Below are 25,680 nucleotides of genomic sequence, written 5' to 3' on the forward strand. Positions count from 1 at the left end.
AAGAAAAGAAAGAAAGAAAGAAAGAAGAAAGAGAAAGAAAGAAAGAGAAAGAAAGGAAAGAAAGGAAAGGAAAGGAAAGGAAAGGAAAGGAAAGGAAAGGAAGGAAGGAAGGAAGGAAGGAAGGAAGGAAGGAGGAGGAAAGGAGAGAGGGAGGGAGGGAGGGGAAGGGAAGAAAGAAGGGAAGAAGGAAGAGAAGAAGGAAGGGAAGAAGGAAGGGAAGATTGGCTCAGATGATTGTAGAAACTGAGAAGTCCCAACATCTGTAGTTGGATATCTGGAGACCCAGGAGAGATGAGGGTGTAATTCCCATTTGAGTCTAAGGACTAAAGACCCAGGAAAGGCAATGGTATAAGCTTCAGTCCAAGGACAGAAGAACAAAGTTCCATCCCAAGCACTCAAGCAGGAGAACTTCCCTCTTACTCAGCATTTTTGTTCTATTCAGATCTTCAATTGGTTAGGTGAGGCCCACTCACATTAGGAAGGGCAATCTCTTTTACTCAATCTAACATTCAGATGAATTTAAATGTTAATCTCATCCAGAAACACCCTCACAGGTACACCCACACTAACGTTTGACCAAAATGTCTGGGTGTCTTGTGGCCCAGTCAAGTTGACACATAAAATTAACCATCACAGAACAAAAACATATCTCAAAATAATAAACGCTATTTATGTCAAACCCACAGCCAATATCATACTGAATGGGCAAAAGCTGGAAGCATTCCCTTTGAAAACCGGCACAAGACAAGGATATCCTTTCTCACCACTCCTATTCAACATGGTATTGGAAGTTCTGGCCAGGGCAATTGGGTAAGAAAAAAAAAGGGGGTATTCAAATAGGAAGAGAGGAAGTCAAATTGTCTCTGTTTGCAGATGACATAATCCTGTATCTAGAAAACCCCATCATCTCAGCCCAAAAGATCCTTAAGCTGATAAGCAACTTAAGAAAAGTCTCAGGATACAAAATCGATGTGCAAAAATAACAAGCATTCCTATACACCAACAATAGACAAGCAGAGAGCCACATCATGAATAAACTCCCATTCACAATTGCTACAAAGAGAATAAAATACCTAGGAATACCGTTAGCAAGGGATGTGAAGGACTTCTTCAAGGAGAACTACAAAGCACTGCTCAAGGAAATAAGAGAGGACACAAACAAATAGAAAAACATTCCATCCTTGTGGATAGGAAGAATCAATATCATGAAAATGGCTATAATGCCTGAAGTAATTTATAGCTTCAATGCTATTCCCATTAAACCACTATTGACATTCTTCACAGAGTTAACAGGCAACCTACAGAATGGGGGAATTTTTTTCAATCTACCCATATGACAAAGGTCTAATATCCAGAATTTACAAGAAACTTAAGCAAATTTACAAGAAAAAAAATCCATCTAAAAGTGGGTAAAGGACATGAACAGACACTTCTCAAAAAAAAGACATTTATGCAGCCAACAGACATGCAAATAAAAGCTCAACATCACTGATCATTGCAAATCAAAACCACAAAGAGATACTATCTCATGCCAGTTAGAATGGCGATTATTAGAAAGTCAAAAAACAGCAAGTGCTGGCAAGACTGTGGAGAAATGGGAACACTTTTACAATGTCAGTGGGAATGTAAATTAGTTCAACCATTGTGGAAGACAGTGTGGCAATTCCTCAAGGATCTAGAACCAGAAATACCACTTGGCCCAGCAATCCCATTACTGGGTATATACCTAAAGGAATATAAATCATTCTATTACAAAGATACATGCACACATATGTTTATTGCAGCACTATTCACAGTATCAAAGACATGGAATCAACCCAAATGCCCATCAACAATAGACTGGATAAAGAAAATGTGGTACATATATACCATGGAATACTATGCAGCCATAAAAAAATGAGAACATGCCCCTTGAAGGGATGCAGATGAAGCTGGAAGCCATCATCCTCAGCAAGCTTACATAGAAACAGAAAACCAAACACTGCATGTTCTCTCTCATAAGTGGGAGCTGAACAATGAGAACACATGGACACAGGCAGGGAAAAAACACACACTGGGGCCTGTTGGGGGGATGGGGCAGGGAGAGTTATCAGGACAAATAGCTAATGCATGTGAGGCTTAATACCTAGGTAATGGGTTGATAGGTGCAGCAGATCCCCATGGCACACATTTACCTATGTAACAAACCTGCATGTCCTGCACATATATCCCGGAACTTAAAGTAAAATAAAATTTTTAAAAAATTGTCCATCACAGTAACTCACACATACTGTCACACAATTGCTTCTGTGGCTCCTAGAGATTTTTCTCTAGTCATTTCATTTTCTGTGAGTCTGCATGATTCATGCTTAGTATGAATAGTGCGTCTTTCCCACCCCCAATTCCTGACACAATCACTAGAAACACCCTCTCACCTCCAGGCCACGACTTTCTACCTCAAAAGATCACTTATCTTTTAAATTTAAAAATACATTTAAGTTATTAACACCTGTGTATTGATTTATAGATTTTTTTCTTGATGGAAAAAAATCAAGATATTATAGAAAAGGAAATTATATTTGCATGTTAGATTCAGTCCCCAGTGTCTGAAGACATTTTTGATTATCTTTTGATGTCTGGTAGGTAGAGGCCGGGGTTTCAGTGCAACATCCTACAACGTCCAGGATGGCCCCCAAAATCATCTGACCCAAAATTTCAATAGTGCTGAGGTTGAGAAACTCTGGTCTAGAGGAAAGACAGTTAGATGTTCTTAGAAGGGAATTTGATTTTTTGTTGAAAAAGAATTTCCAAACTAGAAAGGATCTTAAAGAGTGTACTCAGACTGGCTTTCTTCGATGACAGAGGAATCAAGATTCATTACTTGCATAATGTGCCTGAGGTGCTGCAGCTGCTCATCGTGGAGGAAGAACTGACACCTATGTCTGCTGACTACCAGTGCAAGACACACTCTTGTTTCCCTGCCCATAAAATAGAAATCTGATTAACCAAGGAATATTACCTTAATAACTTTTCAAATGAGAAATAATTTAAAACTCTTTAGTTGTAAAATTTATATCTATGTTAGGCAGCCTACAACATGGACCCCTGCAATGATACCCACTTTTTGGTATTCACATTCTTGTGTTAATTTCTTGCCTTGAGTGTGGGCTGGACTTATTGACTTTTTACTAATGAATAGAATATAGCAGAAAGGACAGGACGTTCTTTTTATTTTATTTTTTTTTTCGACCGAGTCTCACTCTGCTGCCAGGCTGCAGTGCCGTGGCGCCATCTCAGCTCACTGCAACTTCCACCTCTCGGGTTCACGTGATTCTCCTGCCTCAGCCTCCTGAGTAGCTGGGATTATAGGTGCCACCACCACACCCGGCTAATTTTTGTATTTTTAGTAGAGATGGGGGTTTCATCATGTTGGCCAGACTGGTCTCGAACTCCTGACCTCAAATGATCCGCCCATCTCGGCCTCCCAAAGTGCTGGGGTTACAGGCATGAGCCACTGCTGCCTGGCCAGGAATGTCACTTTCAAGAATAGGTTACAAAAAGACTGACCTCTCTCCTGGGCATACCTCCCTCTCTCTCTCTCCCTCTCTTGAATAGTTCTCTCTGAAGGAACCAGCTGCCAGTGAGCTTGGAGGCAGACCCTTCCCTGGTTAAGCCATAAGGTGCCTGCAGCCCCAGTGGACACCTTTACCGTAGTCTCATGAAAGACCCAGAGCCAGGGACACCCAGCTAAGCTACACTTGGATTTCTCACCCACAGAAAATGTGAAATAATAATTTTTTTAAAAGTGTTGTCTTAAGCCACTGGGTATCGGTGTAATTTAAGTTACTGTTGTTACGGTAAAAATTTAATAATCTTGAAATTATTTAGGAGGAGGAGAAGAACTCAAGTATTGGCATATCTTTACAACACAGAAACTTTCAAGCCACCTTGGGACTGTTTTATTTTGAATTAAATTAAATTAAATGTAATGGGACCATTGTAGAATTAACTTTAATGTCATTCAGCCTGGACCTACTCTGGGCATATTTGCTGCTGATAAAACCACTTTAGTTTGTATGTTTTTAATTCTCTGGGCATTGCAGAAAAAGAAAAAATAGAAAAATAAAATAAAACCTGGTTTCCCATAATTTCCACTGTGTTTATGTATGCACTGGAAGAAACTGTCATTTACAAACTGAAAGAAATAGTACAACATCTAGTTGGTACTATTTTTACTTGCATCTAATGGATATGCAAAGGAAATGCTGAAGACTCCCTAGAGATACTGAAAAAATACTTTACTACCCCCAAGTGGACATGTAAGTTATATTTACTGAAATAAAATGTAAAATTGGCATTGTCATCCAAAAAACAGGTATGAAATGATGATACAACAGACTCAGGATCTCAGAGCTGCTAAGAATTTTAAAATTTAGAACTTTAAAATATAGAACCTTAGAACTGGTGAGATATTTGAATTCCCTCTACAATCTATCTTATGCTTGTACATTTTTTCATTATGTAAGTTTGCTGGCTACCAAGGCAGTTCATTCTCTTTTCAGACAGCTTAATTTGCGTTGTTCTCATAAGTCTTTATTTCTCTTGAAAACTGCCTGCAAACCATGCAAGATCTTTCATGTCATCTACACCATTCTTAACATTATCAGTGACTTACAAAAAGGGAGATACTATAAATTTCCAGACAGCATATTTAAATAACACAGAAAACTGAATTTTAATCTTTCTTGAGTGTAACCCTAAAAAGTCCTCCAACTATTGTTTCCTTATGTAAATGATTCAACCAATTCTGACACACAAAGGGCCCCTACAATCTTTCAGACTCTCCAGGTTTTCTAGATCTGGTTTATGAGTCATGTCTCAGAGAGTTCAGTTTGCCAAAATTTCAAACTAAAAGTCTAGGCCAACTGTGTCAGAGGTTTCCAAAGATGATAGGTAGCATGATTTAACTCAAGCGTAGTTACCAGCCTGGAGTTTTACTCCAGCCTTTTCTACTGAGTAGGGCAGAACTACACAGCAGCTTAAGGACTCCTTTTGCTTCTCCAGCTAACCTTGAGACCACTGTTTCTCAAATTATGACCAGTGGACTACCTGTTTTTGAACCAAGTGGGAGTTTTAAAAAAAAAATGCAGGCTCCTCGGCCTGCTGAAATGCAATCTTTCAGCTGGAGTACAGTGATGGGAATTATTATTAATCAAAAATCTCCAGTAAATTCTTATGCTCACTAAAAATCGAGTGGGTTGTCTCCAGAAGATTGGTCTCACTATGAGTTTTGTGAAAAACAAAGGATATTGAAGTCAGATAAGTTAGGGAACGTCAGCAAACTGTAGGGAAAGAATGTACTACAGCATCCTGTTACTGTGCCAGGACACTCTTGCTTATGCCTTTTAATTGTCTGTCAGCAGTAAAGAAGGAAGAATTGTATATCATATTATTCAGAGTTTTGGGTTAGTGACTGGACTGTTATGATGATTGGATGCAATCACTGTGTCTTAAAAGCATAAACAAGGCTGCAGTGCTCTCCCACACTTCCATTTACACTGCTGTTTCTGTGCAGATATGGCTGATTGTCATCTCTTCTGTCTCCCACCTCCAGACACAGAAGTTAGACCAAGGCCAGTGAAGACCTCTGCCATATTGCTCTCCGTCCATTTACTCAGCTTTACCTTTATCCATGAGCCTGGCATGAGATAGTAATATTTAAAGATTTAAACCAGGGGAAGATAGGAAGCCCCTTGTATGCCTTAAATTACATATTGTGTGTTTCAACATTATCATTTACAGGCGAGCCCTATATTGGGGCATTGGCTACTTGAAGAACTACTAATAAAATAGTTTTTCCTTATAGATTTTACTTATCCAGAATTCTATGAAAAGAAGAGGTGTCTTTCAGGCCAGGATCTAGGCATTTTTAGAATTCAGAACTAAATTCCCCTCCTAATTCCCCTAATATCTTATCTTTAAGCCTACAAAGAACACTTTACCTTCCTTTTAGAGACTCATAATTCATAGTGGCACATGTAAGCCTCCATGAGTCCTGCACATTGAATAAATTTGCTTACCCTCACTTAATTTAAAATTTTCCAATCCTGTGTGCTCATGGTACCCTACTGAGGTAATGTCACTGAGGGCACATTTTGGGAAATATTAGTGTAAACGAGGAAGTCAGCAAACGTTTTCCCTAGAGAGCCAGATAGCAAATATTTTAGGCTTTTACAGCCATATACTTTCTGTCACGACTACTTAATGCTGACATTGTAGCACAAAAGCAGGCATCAACAATATGAAAATAAATAAGCATGGCTGTGTTCCAATAAAGCTTTGTTTACAAAAACAGACGGCAGACCAGATTGGCCCGTGGGTTGTAGTTTGCCCCTGGTGTACACTAAAAACAGTCAAGTGATTTTTTGTTTGCTTTTTGTTTTTGTCATTTTTCTTCTAGGTCCACAACCTGATTCCATTTTTAAAGTCTTATTTCTTTGATGAGGAAAAATATTGGAGGTAAAAAACAGAATCGATTCATCTTTTTAACATAAAACAATTAGACTTTGTTTTAGCTTTCATTTTTATTATTTTGATTACCCCTGCCTTTTCCGTCTTCAACAAGGCATTCTTGCCAGGACAACTGGCTTTCAGGAAAGTAAAATTCGGAAGCACTAGGCAGAAACCCAAAATGGGAGAAAACAATGTCATGGCCAAGAAAGGATAGGCAAGACAGAGACAGAGATCCTAAAATGGACAAGAGAGCCTTTGCCCCAGCGTGTTTCTACTGTTTTTCCCCGTTCTTCCCTCTAGAGCCTTTACTTTAAGCAAAGTGGCCTGGCTGGTCTCCCCGGAGTCCGTTTTGTCCCTCATCCATACAGAAGGTCTTTCTTTTCCCTGAGGATAGGGAGAAGTTAATGGAATGGAGAGAGAAGACTAAATAAGTCAATTTCTTCCTATCTTTTGTGTGTTGTTTTAAAAATAATATGTTAATTCTTTAAGTAATTATTCATTTCACATTATAATCCTTATAATCCCCTCTCATGTATATGTTTCTTTTTTACTAGCAAAATTGCATCAATCTATATTCTCTGTCTCCACATCCTCATATTCCACCTTTTCTTGGAATCACTTCACTCAGGATTTTCTTTCCATTGCTCCAGGAAAGCCACTCTCATCAAGCTCACCAATGACCTCTAGGTATCAATTATTTATCCTCTTCTTGTTCAACTTCTCAGCAGCACTGATTTTTTTTAATTCCCCTCTCTATTGAAACACTTTCTTTCTTGACTCCCTGAATACCACTCTCACCTTCTGACCACTTCTCAAACATTTCTGCACTACCACTCGAATCCAAGCTACCTTCCTCTCCCACCTGGTCTATCAAATAGCTTCTTAACTGTTTTTTTTTTATTCCACTCTTGCTGCCCCCACTCCTGACTGTTCTTCGTGGAGGAGACCCTCATGGTTGATTTGATGCTTTAAACCACCTTAATCTGTTCAAAATCTACTCATGGCATGCCAACATATTTAAAACAAAACCCAGACCCACTGCATGGCCTACAATGTAAAATGCGGTCCCAACAACTCTCTGCCTTCTCCCCCATCCCACTGCGTATGAGTTACACTAGGCTTCTTCTGGCTTATTTATCATGGCGTTTGCACTTGCTGTTGAGCTTACCTGTAACATATTTCTCCCAGGTGCATGGATGGCTTGCATCTTCATTTCATGCAGAGCTCTATTCAAGTATCACATCTCAGAAAAACTTTCTCTGACCAACATTTTTTAATTAACCACTCCTTCTTCACTGTCTGTCCCATTTATCTTACTTTAATTTTATTCAAAGTGCTTATCACTTCTAGTTATATATTTATTTGTTTGTTGTTCTATGTGCCCCAGTAGCAAATAAGCCCCCCCAGGGCTGTTCACTACTGTATCCCCAGCATTTAGAATATTTTCTAGAACACATTTGGTTGGTAGATATTTGTTGAATAGGCTTGGTACTGGGACATAAAACATTCGTAAGGTATGATACTTTGTATTAAGGCTGTATAAATCTAATCCAAGATGTGGAATAGGAAATGGTGGAGAGTCATGCATACAACTACAAAGATGCAAGGCAGAGTGTCTGGTATCCAAAAAGGAATAAGTAAAATTTTATGAGAGCATGGTTCACTTCGAAATTACCCCTGTCACTAGGGGAAGGGTTTATGGAGAGGATGACATTAAGCTCAGAACATTAGACAATGCATAGTATTGTGTCTGAGAAAGGAAGAAAGAACAGCATGAAAAATGGTAGAAAGGTAAGAAAGCATCTTCATTCATTTATTTAATGAATATTTACTGATTTTCTATTATGAGCTTGCTAGGCATTGTTCTAAATGTTGGAGATTCAGGAATTGAATAAGAGAAGAATACGAATTACAACCTCAAAAAGTTTACATTGTAGGGAGAATAGTCAGTAAAAAATAAGCAAAGAAATAGACAAATAACTTTAGATTATGACATAAACAGGGTTATAACAACACATTGGAGGATGAGATAAAGAGCTCAAAAGAAATGGGGACAAAATTAAGGCCCTGCTTGGAACTGACTTACCACAGAAGTTCTCTAAGGGAAATTCTAGAACCAAAGGATGAAAAGGAGCCAGCTCTGTGCAGAGGGGAAGGAACATCATACCAAGATGAGAGAACAGCACGGTCTCAGGCTCTGGAGTGGGGAAGTGAATAGTCGTTTACCTGTTCACTGACCATTTCTGGTTTCCTACCTCACAAGCACAATGTAGGATTGCACTTCCTTGTTCTTGAATTAATTGGGGACACATGACTAGTTCTAGCCTCTAAATTGTGAGTAGAAGTAATGAGTATCAACTGCTGATACAAGATCTGCCAGAGGATGTTTTCCCTGTAGAATAACAACTAACAATTGTTGAGATCAATGGCAGCTTCGTCATCCTAGATCCCTGAGTGACTGCAATAAACAGAGCCCCTCTGTGATCCATAGTGAACAGACAATAACATTTGGGTACTCTGTGTGTGTGTGTGTGTGTGTGTGAACATATGTTTTCTTTCTCTTGGGTAGTTATCTAGGAATGAAACTGCTGGGTCATATGGTAACTCTATGTTTAAGAAACTGCCGAGCTGTTTTCCAAGTAGCTATATCATTTTAACTCCCACCAGCAATGTATAAAGTTTCCAATTTCTCCACATCCTCACAAACACTTGTTATGTCTTTATTTTTATTTGTTATTATAGCCATTCTAGTGGGTGTGAAGTGGTACGTCATTGTGGTTTTGACTTGCATTTCCATAATTAACACACAATTTTTTTTATACTGGGCAAAAATAGGTGCAAGACCACTGAAGAGACCCTTTCAAAAGACCAGATGATAGATGACAGACAAGGTGGTAACAGTGAAGAGGGTATGAACTTCCACACAGCACAAAGCATTTGCCCAAACATTGTGCTAAGAGACTTGAACAAACTTTAGCCTGGCTGCCACCTGTACTATACCATGTCCCTTAAGGTGACACACAATGCCACCAAACCATGAAATATACATTGTTCCAACCCAACTTTCCCAAACCATTTTCAGTAATTCTTCACTTACTGCCCTCTGTAATTTTCTATTGCTCCACTGCTCCCCTAATCTTTTTTTTATTTCCTCCTTTTTACTTCCCTAGAGTTCCTTTGTATTTTCTCTGTTTTTCCTTTAAAACCCTCTGTCACCTTTGTCTTAGCTGCAGTTGAGCTCAGTGTATACTGTGTCTCTCTCCCCTATTGAAGTAGTCTAAATAAAATCTGTCTTGCCAACTTTAATAAATGTCTGGTATTGTTCCCTTTTGACAAGGGAAAGAAGATATATTTCAGAAACAGAATGAAAAGTCATGCTGAAGAATTATATGCAGGGAATGAAAGTAAGTAACAAATCAAGGTTGACTTCTGGGTTCTTGGGTTGAGTAGCTGAGTGGGTAAGGGTGTCAATTACTAAGATGAGAAAGTGTTGAAGAGGAACCTGAAAGAAGAAAAAAGAGAAATTTTAAAACATTGTTTTGAAAATGTGAATTTGACATACCTATAATATATCTAATTAGAGATAGTGAAGATTCAGCTGGATATATAAATCTGGAACACAGGAAAGAATATAGTATTGTAGTTATAAATTTCAGGGCCATCTTTGTCCATTTGGCATTTAAAGCCATGGAGTAAATGAGGTCACTGTATGTGAATGTGTAGACAGAGAAGATCATCCAGAACCAACAGGTAGAGAAGTCTAACAACTAAAGGTAGGATTGAGAAGAAAGAACCAGCAAACAAAAAGACAAAAAAAGGATGATTAAAGAGACAAGAGGAATATTAAGAGAGAGTGGTATTCTAGAAACCAAAAGAACAGCTTCAAGAAGAGGTCAATAGTAAATGGTGAAAAAAAGAGTTCAAAGAACTGTCCACCTGTTTTGGCAACAAGATTATCATGCACAGGAAAGGTTTTGGAGAAGTAATGATGGTAAAAGCAAGACTGGAGTAGATTAAAGAAACAGTGGAAGACAGGGAACCTGATGCAATGAATACAGACCATTCCTTTAAGATTATTTACTATGAAGAAGAAGAGAGAAATAGGATGATGAAGAAGTAGAATGTGGATCATGGGAGGGCAATGTAAAATGTGAGAACCCACAGTGTATTCATATGCGATTGGAATAATTTGGTTAAAAGGAAGAAACTGTGCTGTCAGAGGTAGGGGAAACCACAGAAGTGAATCATTGAGGAAGTTGCAGTCTCTGGCACAGAGAGCACAGGAGACTGACCCTTGGTAGAAGCAGTGAAAAGATGGAAAACATAAATATGGATCCAAACAAAGGTATGTTCTGGATTTGATAATGTGTATATGAGAAAGTCCCCCCTGCTTCTATTTGTTCATGCAAGGTTATCAGATAAGGAGACAGGGATGGTAAGACACCCGAGGGAGTAAAGTATGAAAGAATTGTCCTGACAAGGAGAAACCATACTTACCAGGGCAAAAATTCTAGGCAGTGTGAGGTCCATTTGAAGTCTGACATCTTGAAATTAAGCTGAAATGGGTCACCCTACCATATGTGTGTTTTTCATTTGGGTACAAATGCTCATCTGTTTAAATTCAGGTTCAGACAAGGTAAATAATTAAATTCAATCTGAATTGGTTTAGCCATACTAATGTATCAGAGGGCTAGAAAGGCAAGGTCATTGAGGATGTTTACAAGGGAATGATTACCATGATGAACAAGAGCGTCTAAACTGGGTAAAAAGGCAAATGTAGGTAAAAGAATAGTCAGAGGTAAAATGATGAGGTCAATGCATTGGAGACTCAGTTGGGGTAAAAATATTGTTGTAGAGAGAGGACAAGATGAATCAAGACAAAGAGCACAGAAGTTGGCAATCAGGGAGTAAGATACCTGAAATAAAGATTTCAGAGGTGACACAGTTACTGATGATACAGGTTGAGTATTCCTTTATCGAGATGTTTGGGGCCAGAAGTGTTTTGGATTTCAGATTTTTTTCAGATTTTGGAATACGTGCACTGTACTGATTTAGTATCCCAAATCTGAAAATCTGAAATCCGAAATGCTACAACAAGCATTTCCTTTGAACATCATGTTAGCACTCAAAAAGTTTTAAATTTTGGAGGATTTCAGATTTATTTTGTGAATTTTGGATGCTCACCCTGTAATAAGGTCTAGGCAATAGTGGGGAGGAAGGCAAGAACACTGGCAGAGATCAACGTGATCCCAGTGGCTCATCTTCTAAGAAGTTAAAGTTATCAGATATTCTGATGGACACACGGCTTTTGTAAAATTTTTACATTGTATTTAAATTGAGAAGTACATGTTCTTAGCCTATAAAGGCTCAACATTAAAGGCCAAACCCTTGGGTTGCAGATATTTTTAAAAATCTGAAATAAGTTGTCACAACAATATCGAAGTCTGTGAGAATGGCGCTCTGTGAAATTGTCACTGCACAGCTTATGTAGCTGCATATAGCAGCCCTGTAACCAATGGTTAACCTAATCAACAGTCTAGTCCAGTTGTTCTCTTCTGGGGATGATCTCAGTTGTTCTCTCAGGGAAGACCCCAGGGGGATATTTGGCAATGTCTGAAAACATTTTTATTTGTCATAACTTGTGGAGACTGTTATCTAGTGGGAAAACTGATATCTAGTGGACAGAGCAAAGACACTGCTAAACATCCTACGATGGACATGACAGCCCCGCTGACTCCTGCAATAATATCTGGCCCAAAATGTCAAAGTTAAACTCTAGTCCTAGAATCTGAGCATTCCCTTTCCTTTCCTCTTACCAGGAAGACATATACATTCTTCGGAAGCAAAAGACCACAGTGATTTTTGTATCACTATGGAGCATAGAGTTTGTACAGACTGCTGTCTCTGACCCATTCCCTAATCTCTCCTTTTCCTCCATCCACCTATGTTTCTGATGGCAACTTGTTTTCATCCCTAGCTGAAGATAGAGAAAGCAGCTGTAATCACTAAGTCATTCAATTAATTATGTGATGCATAAAATTAAGGTAATTAAGAAGGAAGAATTATGTCAATCCTTCTCAATTGGCTATACTCAACTTATCTTGTAAGCTGTTAGTCTAATTGTGAAGCCTCCCTGGGCTCTGAAAAATGCCCCAGTGGTATTTCTTGCCTTCTCTGACATTTGCAATTTGCCAAAGGGCTTGCAATGGGAGTTCTATGTTAAGTATATAATACCTGCAGGGCCAGTTCTGAACACAGTCCTGGCCCTCCTAATCCACAGGTTCTGTACCAACCATGGGTTGAAAATATTCAAATTTTTTAAAAAATTAAAAATAATAATAAAGCAATAAAAATAATACAAATAAGACACTACAGTATAACAACTATTTACATAACATTTATATTGTATTAGAAGTATTCTAGAGATGATTTAAAGTATATCGGAGGATGTGCATAGATTATATGCAAATTACCACAAATTTTATGGCTTAAAACAACAAAAATGTATTATCTTATAGTCCTAGAATAAGGGGACTTGAGAAGTTCAAGATCAAGGTATTGGCTGGGCCCTGCTCCCTCCAAGGCCTCTACGGGAGAATCCTTTCTTACTTACATCTTCCAGCTCCTGTTGCTCCAGGCATTTGACTTTCTCCAATAGAACTCTACCCTCTGCCTCCATTTTCACATGCCCTTCTCTTCTTCCCGTATCTTCTCCTCTTTTTCTCTTATGAGGACACTTGCCATTGGATTTAGGGACTACCCAGATGATCCAATATGATCTCATCTTGATATCATTAACTTAATAGCATCTGCCAAGACCCCAAGTAAGGTCATATTCAATATTACTGAGTGTTAAAATTTGGATATTCCTTTTTTCTTTTCTTTTTTTCTTCTTTTTTGAGAGAGAGCCTTACTCTGTTGCCCAGGCTGGAATTCAATGGCACAATCTCAGCTCACTGCAAACTCCACCTCCCAGGTCCAAATGATTCTCATGCCTCAGCCTCCTGAGTAGCAGGGACTGCAGGCATGCACCACCATGCCCAGCTAATTTTTATATTTTTAATAGAGACAGGGTTTCACTACGTTGGCCAGGCTAGTCTGGAACTCCTGGCCTCAAGTGATCCACTCATCTCAGCCTCCCAAAATGCTAGGATTATAGGTGTGAGCCACCGCGCTCAGCCAAATTTGGATATTTCTCTTTGGGAGGCGCTACTCAACCCACCACAGAATGCATGATCACAAAATGATTAGAAACTGATAATCTGGATATTTTACCAGTCCACCAATAGAACCATCCACTGGTGATGTTTTCAACTTCAATAAAAAGACATAAACCAAGCAGAGGGTGAGGTACTAGAAAGGCACACACCTTGTCATTTCTGTAACCACTTAGTCTGGGGACCTCAAGGATGATTTCGACGGCCTTTCAGAAGTGCTTGAATAAGTTGATGGAGGTTCAGAAGAAAAGAAGCATTTAATTGAGAGGCCAATTATATTAACCATCTTAAAGCCTTTTAGAATAACTCATTAGTACAGCTCTATTTAGGTAAACAGAGTAACAAAACAGCGCCATTACCCTTAGGAAAGTGAGAAGAGTCAGGGGAATGCATTTTAAAGGCAATGAAAGCTCAGTGAGATTGATGGGCTTCACAACTACTTCAATATGTTCTCTTCGCTACTTTATACTTTTCAATGAGTGTCCCCCAACTCCATTATGTTTATTGGATGAGTGCCAATGGACACTGGAGGTAAGGGATAATAAGAATTATGTTACTATTATCCTTAATATTAAATTGTATAATGCTGCATCATCAAAATATGAAGAAAATTATATTTAATATATAATCACTTTTAATCACTATTTTTCAAAGCCTAAGTTAGATGAAAAGCTATTCATCTACCATGAATCACTGAAATCTTTCAGGCCAGATAATACCTACATTATGCTTCTCTGAGCTTGTAACTAACTATAAGATTATCTGAGATATATGTGAAGATATGTGCCACAGACAGATGTGACTGAAATATATTCACAGCCACAAAATAAAGTAATAAGTGTTTAGTTCAGTCCTTGATCCTCATCAAATTATTAACCTAGCAAGATACGTTTTTCTCAGTGAGCTTCATTGTTTCATTTTGTCAAATTAAGGGCATCATCTCTGGAGTCATGCAATATATGCCCAGAAAAAAATAGAATTTCAAATTCATATAAGTTTGGAAAGTGCTACAAACTATTTATCTTTCTTAGATATTCGTAATTCACATTTCAACACTAATGGTTCTGAGAAGCCCTGAAATAAAAGCATATTTATGTAAGCCATTTTGCAGATATCAATAAACTCTAAAGTTTACATGAAAAGCTAACCGACCTTAAATAACTGAAATAAAATGGATGAAGAACAAAGCTTGAAGACTTCCATTACCCAATTTTAAGACTTACTATAAAGCTTTAGTAATCAAGATAGTGTGGTATTGGTGAAAGAAAAGAAACATAAATCAATATAACAAAATGAAGATCCCAGAAATAGACCCACACAAATATTGTGAACTATTTTTTTTTTTTGAAATAGAGTTTCACTGTGTTGCTCAGACTGGAGTGCAATGGCACTATCTTGGCTCACTGCAACCTCTCCCTCCTGGGTTCCAGCAATTCTCCTGCATCAGCCTCCCAGATAGCTGGATTACAGGCATGCACCACCACACCCAGCTAATTTATGTATTTATAGTAGAGACAGGGTTGCACCATGTTGACCAGGCTGATCTCAAACTCCTGACCTCAAATTATCTGCCTGCCTCAGCCTCCCAAAGTGCTGGGATTACAGACCTGAGCCACCACATCCGGCCCTTGTTAACTAATTTTTGACAAAGGCACAAAGTTAATTCAATGGAGAAATGATAGTATTTTCAATAAATGGTGGCAGAACAATCGGACATCCGTATGCAAAAAAATAACCTATCCACAGATCTCATATCTTACACAAGAATTAACTCAAAATGGATCATATAAATGTAAAAGCAAAACTATAAAACTTCCAGAAGAAATAACAGGAGAAAACATATGAAAACCTGAATTTGGTAATGAGTTTTTAAATACAACACAAAAAGCACAATCCATGAAAGATAAACATTGGCAAGTTGGTCTTTAACTAAAAACTTCTGCTCCATGAAATACACTGTTAAGAGCAAAATGACAAGGAATAGTCCTAGGAGAATATATTTGCAAACGTATATCTGATAAGACACTTGTATCTAAAATATGCAAAGAAACTTTAAAACTCACTAAGAAGAAAAAGAAACTAATTTAAAAATGCACAAATGATGTGAATAGATACTTCACCAACTGATATGTTAACATTATATGTCATTAAGGAAATAAAACTAAAACAACAATGAGATACTACCACATACCTATTAGAATAGCTGAAACCTTTTGAAAAGGAAAAAATAAAAAATCTTGATAATAAATTGCTAGCAAGGATGACATGCAACAAATACTCTTATTTATTGCTGGTGGGAATGCACTTTGGAAGACAGTTTGGCAGCTTCTCACGAGGCTAGAGTCGTACCACAGTGTCAAGCAATCACACTTCTAGATATCCAACTGATTTGACAACTTATGTCCTGCACACAAATGTTTAGAGCAGCTTTATTAATAATCTTCAAAAACTGGAAGCAATCAAGACATTTATTAGCTGCATTGATAAACCAACTGGTATGCTCAAACAATGGAATACTATTCAATGACAAAAATGAATAAACTATCAAACCACTTAAAGATATAGATGAATCTAAAATGCATATTGCTAAATGAAAGCTACCAGTCTGAAAAAGACTGTGTGCTGTATGATTTCATTTATATAATGTGCATAAGAGTTAACATAGTAAGCTTGAGACTATTAACCATAGGAAAACCTGCTTGCAAGGTTGCTCTTCTGCTAGCATCTGGGAACCTGGATGTAAGAAGAGTTTCCACGATTCCAAGGACTGATAAGGGTGGCTCACTTTGCCTTAACTACTCATGCAAACAATATGGTGTATGTTGAACACCTGCTTCCCTTCTAGATGTCTGGAATTGGGGTATACCTTAGGCATGCAAATTTTTTAAAAAATTAGGAAGTAGGGGAATCCCAGGATGAAATGCAGAATATGGCAAAAGACTGTAGTACAAATGCATAAAGCAACCTTATTCAAAGGGGTAGGATAAAACTAATGTTAGAAATTAGTGGAATCTATAAGATCAAAGACAAAAGAAACTATACATAAACACTATACTCTAGTTGATAAAGTTTTTTTCCCAGGGAGTAGAAGTCAAGTCTGAAACCTCTAAGCATATATACTGGAATTCAACAATTAATTAATTGGATGACAGATGATGGAAACCAGATTTTCATTGCTGAAGCTGGAAACTACAGACAAGCAAGAGGAAGCCTAGAATGTTGTGTGCGGTGAAGAATTAGAGTTGGAGACATCAATGTGAAATTATGTTTTGCTTAATATAAATACAGATGTTACATAAAGAAATATTTATAGATAGGTATACATATATCAATTAATATAAATATATACTTTTTCTATCTGTCAGCTGAGAGTTCCTAGAGGCAGTGGCACACAAGTTTCAAAAAGCATATACAGCCCCCAGGTCTTGGTTTCTAATACTATGCATATATTAAAAAACAGACTCCTTGGAAAATACCTAATTTTAGTACTAGAGCAGAAAATATACAAAATTAGCCTGAAACATCTTATGTCATAAAGTAAGCACATGCTAAAATGAACAAAACAAAAACAAGAACAAAAACAAAACAAAGAAAAAACCACAATGATGAAAGTATGTCAAAAGAACATAGGAAGAAACTTAAGCTCCTAGTAGCCAAAGATGGAATAATTTGAGCAACAAAATAAAATTATATTGAATTATAATCCAATGTATAAAGTAAATATCTATGAGTCTATATTGATATAAATAAATAATTAAATTAATAAATGGAAGAGAATAGGCAAATCTCCCATGCTGAAAAATTCCAAATGCTTTATGTAGATCCTCTGCCCCAAGGAGATAGAGAATAACTTTCTACACATTATGTATCAACTGCACATAGTGACTTCCTTCCAAAAATTACAGTACTGCAAGAAAAACAAGAGTAACTCTAAAGTGGGGAAAATTAACAAACACTACCAAAGCCAGTTAACCAAGATTAACACCAACAATGGTTAAATCATCCTGATAGTATATAGCCTTAATATGACGTAATGAGAATAGCACTTTATCTACATAGTCTTACTCCAAAAAAAGTCAAAATTCCAGTCTAATTGTGAGAAAAATAGACAAATTTCACTAGAGAGTCATTCTACAAAATACGTGATCAGTACTGTTAAAAACTTTCAAGATTACCTGAAACAAGGAAAGCCTGATAAACTATAGTAGCCAAGAAGAGCCTCAAGAAACACGCCATCTTAACGTAATGTGCTATAGTGAATAGGGTCCTGGAACAAAAAAAAAGACATCAGACCCCCCCGCCAAAAAAACCTAAGAAAATCTGGATAAAGTATAAACTGTAATGAATAATGATGTATCAATATCAGTTCATTAATTGTAACAAATGTACCACACTAATGTCAGATGTTAATAACAGAGAAAACTAGTTGTGATGTATGGAAACTCTGTACTATTTTCCCAACGTTTTTGTAAATGTAAAAATATTCTAAAATAAAGCATTTCTTTAAAAACATATTTATATCTGTTTATCCAGAGTTTCTCAAAGCTATTTGACCACAAATCCTCCCTTTTTTTTTTCTGTGTATTACCTACTAACAACCAGTAGAATTCTCATTTTGTAGATAACTCTTTGGAAAACGTTGAGTGAGATGGCTGCTTAGAGTTCTTCCAACTTTAAATCTTTGTCTCAGAAGCTTGGACTAAAAAATATCTGGAAGTATGGTACATCCTTTCCAAATGGCTACATGCAAGTTACAGCTTCCCAGGAGTAAGAGAATAAAGGTCACCCCCACCCACCTCATTGGTGTTGATTGGTTCTGGTTCAGTGTCCTTGAAGTTTTCCCTAAAATGCCCAGTCTGATACCCATATTTCAGCTTCCAACCTTCTAGGATATACAGTGCAAGCACGACTCTCTTCTTTTGCTAGCAGGTCTTTTGTTTGAGTGAGCTATATTTGTCTAGGTGTGTACCCGAGCAGCACGTGCCTGACCTTTCCATTTGGATCTAGCTTCATGTTGTTTTATTATACTCAAGTATCATGTGGGTTCAAGCCATGGTTTCCCTTACAAAGTAGAGAGTTTGGAAGCATCATTTTACCCAAGAGCCTCTGAAAAGGAAATCATGTTACTTACCCAAGACCTTTTCACGAGAATATTGCCACAGTCAAATGAGAGGAAAGATGGCAATAATTACTGTGAACTGTAAGCACTTACCTACCTTTGAAAGGATGATTCCCCTACACACACTGCTGCCTTTCAAGTATTTGCAAACACTTTCAACCTCCTCATAAGAGACACAGCCAATTCTCCTTCACGAAAACTCATCCTTATTTCGAACACCACTTATTCCACTGACCATTCCCTGATTCCTATGTCAAACCCCCCACAGTGCTCAGTACAGTTTTATATTGCAAATTATCCCTTCCCTTGCTTTTAATTTTTTTATATCTCTCCTGCTATGCTTGTCTCATTTAATACAGATTTGAATGGTATCTTTTATTATTTCTAACTTTTAAGTTCTGGGGTACATGTACAGAATGTACAGGTTTGTTACATAGGTAAACATGTGCCATGGCGATTAGCTGCACAGATTATCCCATCACCAAAGTGTTAAGCCCAGCATGCATTAGCTATTCTTCCTGATACTCTCCCTCCTCCCAACCCCTACCTTCTGACAGGTCCCAGTATGTGTTGTTCCCCTCCCTGTGTTAGTGTGTTCTCATTATTCAGCTCCCACTTATAAGTGATAACATGCAGTATTTGATTTTCTGTCCCTGCATTAGTTCGCTGAAGATAATGGCTTCCAGCTCCATCCATGTCCCTGTAAAGGACATGATCTCATTCCTTTCGAGATGGAGTTTTGCTCTCGTTGCCCAGGCTGGAGTGCAATGGTGTGATATTGGCTCACTGCAACCTCTACCTCCTGGATTCAAGTGATTCTCCTGCCTCAGCCTCCCAAGTAGCTGGGATTACAGGCATACGCCACCAGAACCGCCTAATTTTTTGTATTTTTAGTAGAGAGAGGGTTTCACCATGTTGGCCAGGCTGGTCTTGAACTCCTGACCTCAAGTGATCCACCTGCCTTAGCCTCCCAAAGTGCTGGGATTACAGGAGTGAGCCACCTGCCTGGCTGATCTCATTCCTTTTTATGGCTGCATAGTATTCCATGGTGTATGTACCATATTTTATTTATTCAGTCTATTTTACGGATGCCAGTGATGTAAGCAGTAGTAAGGGTGATGTGGAAAGGATGATGAAGTACCAAGGAGGTCAACATGAATTCTTGATTTCTCTTTCCTCATTTGCTGCATACATCCCAGCAACAGTTAATCTTGTTCATTTGACCTCCTTGGTACTTCATCATCCTCTCCCCATCACCCTTACTACTGCCTACATCACTGTCATCTATCACTTAGATAACTGCAACAGCAATCATGACATAACCCCCAAGCCCAGTCTGAGTAAGTCATTCCACCCAGCTCCTTGTACTATCAGAACAATCTTTCTAAAAATTCAAATATAATCATGTCACTGTTAATATCTCTTGTTAGCTTCCAATTGTCCTCAGGATAATATTCAAATTCCTTAGCATAGCATGGCCCTGCCATTTTTGACTCTCTAGCATCATTTCTCAGCACTCTGATCTACTCAGAACACCAAGTTTCTTCATGGCTTTTCCTAAATCATTCTACTCATGTATCTTCCCCACGCCCTTTCATCTGAATAACCTCTAACCATTCTGTAAGATTCCCAGGTGCCATCCCCTCCAGAAAACTATTTTGGCCTCCCTCAAAGCCAACCTACATGCTTGTCCTGTAAGTTTTATAGCACTCTGGAGATACCTGCAAACCTATAAAAATTAAATATATATTCCACACACTCACTATTATTTATATCTGTATCCTCTTTGGACTGTGAGCTCCTTGTTGGATAAATACACAAATGAATGAAGTATGTACCATATTCCAGGACATTCCATCACTTGTGTGGTTTTTGCTGGGGAAGACTACTCTAAAACAAGTGTTTTCCTTCTGAAGTACCTCACCCCATAGCCTAGTTCCTGAGAAACTGGTCTAGTTTATAATCTAGTCTTCCCTGCTAGTTGGTGACCTATGACAGATTAATTTGGGTCACTAATCTGTTATTCAAGGACTTTGTCTATGCTTAAATCCAATTGAGGAGAGGCTGGGGGGATAATTAAGTTCAGTAAAACAATCTATCAATTTGGATATAGTCACTAATTGTGTGTTTTTAAATCACATGATTGTCTCAACCAAATAGAAAACCATCCAATTCCACGGAGTCAAATACTTAGCCAGCTGGCCCAGTGCCTCTGCGTTTTTCTCAAGAAACTAAATGTCAGTCTTCTGTGCATGGCTGAGCTGGAGAAAACTGTCTAGTGACAGAGCAGGGGTGGAGAGACCTATGAGGAAGGTCCCTCCAGTTCCCAATCCAGGAAGTTTCTTTTGCCTTAGGGAATTTTGATTCCAGATTGGCTTGTCATTTCTTTTGCTACAGCAAATTAAATTATTGTAACAGACCTAGAGTAGGGGTCAGCAAACTTTTTTTCTTAAATGGCTAGATAATAAAGAGTTTCAGCTTTGTGGGCCAGGAGACAAAATTTAGGCTATTATGTACTTAGTAATATAACCATTTAAAATGTAGTTATTTTAAAACATAAAAAAATCTCTGTGGTAGCTCTCCATTAGTTTGAAGACTATGTAGCTGGATTTGGTTTCCGGGCTTTAGTTTGCCAACGCATGCTCTAGAATTGCCTACCCTCTCCATAACAGCCCTTCAGGTATTTGAAGTTAGCACACATGATAGCATACCTCCAAACTCTGTCCCACATACAGCCCCTAGGCATGGTCTTGGTCTCTTTATTTCTATCCCCTTTCAAGGTCTCCTATTGAATAGCATTTACAATGTGTTATCATTTAAAATCACAGCACTCATTGCTTGAGCCCAGAAGTTTAAAGTTGCAGTGAGTTATGATCATGCTGTTGCCTTCTAGCCTGGGTGACAGAGCAAGACCCCGTCTCTTAAAAAAAAAAAAAAAATCACAGCATTCAGAGTAAATACAATATTCTCATTCTTGTTTGTGTGGCATGAATTTTAGCAAGTGATATTTCTTCAGAATCTGTATTTCTACAGAATGTTCTTTGGTTCTCCACTCCTATCTGTGCTTCATGTAAGGGAGACCCAACTCATTATTCAGATTTCAAGTTAAACCTCTTCAAAGCATTATCATATCCCAAATCCTGCGCTCCCTCCCCACCCTGCAATCTCTATTTCAGTGCCATTTTTTGTTTGTTTTTCTTCATAGGACATAGCCCAATTTATAATTATCTTATTGATTTGTCAGTTTACTTGAAGGATATTTTATTTGTTGTCACACCAAGCAGAATAAACTTTGAGAAAGCTAGGATAATTTCTAGTTCCAGTTATGATGAAGTAGGAAGTATCAGACTTAACCTCTGCTGTAAATGCAAAAAATATATATAAAATAATGTTCTCAGGCACTGGCTTAATGTCAGGCTATGATCTTTGACAGAAGGGAAGCACATGAGGTAATACACTCTGTGTTAGAGTTCTTAAGAGAAACAGAATCAACTGGACGGATGGATGGATGGACGGATGGATAAATAGGTAGACAGAGAGATGATGCTTATTATGGGAATTGGCTTATGTGGTTATGGAGGCCAAGAAGTCCAATGATCTGCCATCTGCAAGGTGGAAAACCAGGAAACCTGGTGCTGTAATTCACTCTGAGTTCAAAGGCCTGAGAACCAAGGGAGCCAGTGATGTGAGCACTGGTCTGAAGGCCCAAGAACCAAGAACACCAATGTCTGATGGATGTCCCAGCTCAAACAGAGTGAATTTGACCTTTTCCCATCTTTTTGATCTATTTGGTTGTTTAATAACTGGATTATGCCTGTCCACAATAGTGAGGGCAATCTTCCTTACTTGGTCCACTGATTTAAATGCTAATCTCCAGAAATACCCTTACAGACATATCCAGAAATAGTATCCTATGAGTATCCCTAAGCACAGCCAATTTGACACATGAAATGCTTTCTTCTTGAGGGCATTTTCTAAATTCTGATGCAGAGAGATAGGGTCAAGCAGACAACGGCAGTTTTACTGGATTGAGGAAATGGAGATCAGAGTTCACAGCTGCTAAGATGATTGAAATTTCAGGTGCAGAGAAAGGAGAAAGCAGCAGAGAAGGAGTCCTCACCATCTGTGTAAAATTACTCCTTGGGTCCTTGGAGTGGCTATTCAGCATCATGATGAGGCAAGTCCTTCATAGAATAAAATTCCTTTAAGTTTAACAAGTGTTTACATACATCTCCCCTCATAACAATCTCTGTAGAGGATGTGGAATAAGAATTTGCATCATTCATCATCTTCATTCACAATGAAGATTAAAAAATTATCTGAACTAGTAAAGGAAAATGCTGCAGTCAGTAGAAGAGCTAGAACAGGAACTCAAGAAAATTATGGTATTTGCTAACCACCTACTCCATGTAGATATTGTGCTAAGCCCTTTCCATAAACTTCCCTACTTCATTTAATCAGCAAATCTGTTCTAACAAATTAGCTTAGTATTTGCCTCGTCTTATAGTCTATCTCTTTACAAAATCCATGTGCTGAAACACCATGTCCCACTCCCTTCCCCAGAGCCTTTGCCTCTGTCCAATGCTTTTTCTTGGTAATGCTACTTCTGTATCTCAGCTTCCTCAGAACTGAGACTGCCTGTAACTGGGCTCATTAACACCATTTCTTTAGTTTATTTGTTTGGATGTGAGAAGTGAATCTGTTTCCTAGCAACCTTGTCCCCTGCTCCCTCGATTTTCCCTACTCATTATCTTCCCTATGATCAACTACAAATTAGCCAAATTATGGGCAGATTTTAGATTTCCCAGAAATGGAAAGGGCACTTGCAAACATTTGTTCTCTTGGCATGAAGTGGGTCTGAGGACCCATGCTTATTGAGGACAAAGCAGGAGATGGAATTGGCCATTAATCTCAATGTGTCTACAGATGTGGGAGCCAAGTCTCCCAGGATAGCCATTTAAGTGTCTTTTGGCCATTTCATGCATGAAAGAACCAATGGTAACCCCAAGAGGAGCCATAATTTTAGTTAAAACAGGATCCCCTTAACATCTGTCTGCAAAGTTAATCATCAATTTGGTAGTTTTACTCTCAGATCTGTTGTGAAATCCACTAATGAGTCCTGCACCTCACCTTTTAATATTCTGAGAGTCAGACAATTGTTCAAACTGACCTTTCAAACACTCTTTGTAGAAACATGAAAAAATGCCCCCTACACCAATATAAAACACAACTTGGAACTCATGCAGCCCCTATCTAATGAGTCTCCTCAAGCCAAGGGCTTTCTACTCATTCATAATCTGTATTAAAGGCAATTTTCACAAACATGGTCCTTTCTGGGGTTATTTTCTAAAATGTTCTAGGAAATGAACTGTGTCCAGGAACCAAAGTGAACCCTGAGTGGAATATAAACTATCATTTTTCTCTTGCATGTTCGTTGTTTATTCAATACATATTTTAAGTACCTACCATGTGCCAGACAACATTCTAGACACTGGAGACGCTGCAGAAAACAAGTCAAAGGCCTTTGTGCTAGGTCTTAGGAACGGGTTTCTTCTTCCAGGCCGATCTTAGGATTTTATGTCCCTGCCAAGGTGATATCAGGGCTTCATTTGGCCAAGAAAATATAGACAGTACTGATGTGTGTCACTGTGAGGTAGTAGCTTTACCCAGGGCATTTTTTTGCCATGCTCTCCTTTCCCTCTGCCTCAGCAACTAGCCTGGGTCCCGGAGTTAGGGAAATGCATAGTAGGGTTCCCAGAAGACCCAGCATGGACATATATCACCAACTATTGCGGGATTTGGCCAGAAGCCTGCAATGCAATGGGGCTCTCTCTTTGTTCCCAGGTGGATCGGCAGGTCGAGAAATAATAGACACACACAAGACAGCGAAAGCTGGGTCCAGGGGGGTCACTGCCTTCTGGTCCTGTGGTGCCGATAATGCGCTGGATATACCAGCATTTATTATTAAGTTTAGTGAGGGCGGGGGTAGGTTAGTGAGGGATTTAGGGTCATTTGATTATGAGGTGAGATGGTCACATGGGGATGAAGCAATCCTTTAACATAACATCTGTATGCAGAAGTACAGTATACAGGGATAAGAATTTACAATATTGTGTGTGCATCAGTAATTTCTAACAGAGCCTTAAAACAGAAACACAGTCTTTCCATAATCTATGATTAGCAAGATATTAATCAGCAGTAACAGTTGCAGCAAAAGCTGGTTACAAACAATCCATAGAAACAGGACATGAAGCTAGACAACAGGTTAGACCAGAAATTCTCAGAAGGGAGTATACCTTAACCCTAAAGAGGCCTAGAAGAGCCGTGGCAAGATGAGGGCGTTTATAGCCCTATCTTATCCATGTGGACAGGAGCTCCCCATGCGTCCATTTATAGGCTTTCCACAAGGGTCGCATTCCATCCCCAGAGCTATGAACATCTGCTTTTCTGGGATAGGAATCTTGGTGATGTGAAACCTCCCTGACTGCACGTCTGTTCATAGGCTCTCTGCAGGAGGAAGCACATCACGCGCTGTTGGCTCGTACTGGCAGTCCAACCTGGCATTGTCTTTACACAATCCTGCATGCAATTTTCTATTTAAAATAATCAGGAGCATTTCATCTTTTATTCCATAGCAATAGTTTCAGAGGGTCTCCCTACAATCAACAAAGCTTCAATGTTGCTTTACAGCATTTAAAAAAAATTAAGCCTAACCTTTTCTCTCTCAGTTGTTATGGACACACAGATTCAAAATTCAATCTCTCAAGATTTCCACCACAGTCCAGCCTATCCAGACCATCTGGCATAAATGCCAATAGTCACACCAAGACAAACCTTACTTCTCTGACATAA

At 38.5% G+C, this 25,680-nt stretch overlaps 1 long non-coding RNA gene across 1 annotated transcript; it reads left to right on the forward strand.

The window, feature by feature from the left end:
* Positions 1-1,160: 1,160 nt before the first annotated feature.
* On the forward strand, positions 1,161-23,632 carry LOC115837264. The gene is made up of 4 exons (XR_004032318.1): positions 1,161-1,285; positions 9,972-9,979; positions 21,096-21,101; positions 23,621-23,632. It is a non-coding gene; the product is annotated as an uncharacterized LOC115837264 (long non-coding RNA).
* The last annotated feature ends 2,048 nt before the right edge of the window (positions 23,633-25,680 follow it).

Source organism: Nomascus leucogenys, chromosome 2 (genome assembly GCF_006542625.1).
Source record: "Nomascus leucogenys isolate Asia chromosome 2, Asia_NLE_v1, whole genome shotgun sequence".
Classification (NCBI taxonomy): domain Eukaryota; kingdom Metazoa; phylum Chordata; class Mammalia; order Primates; family Hylobatidae; genus Nomascus; species Nomascus leucogenys.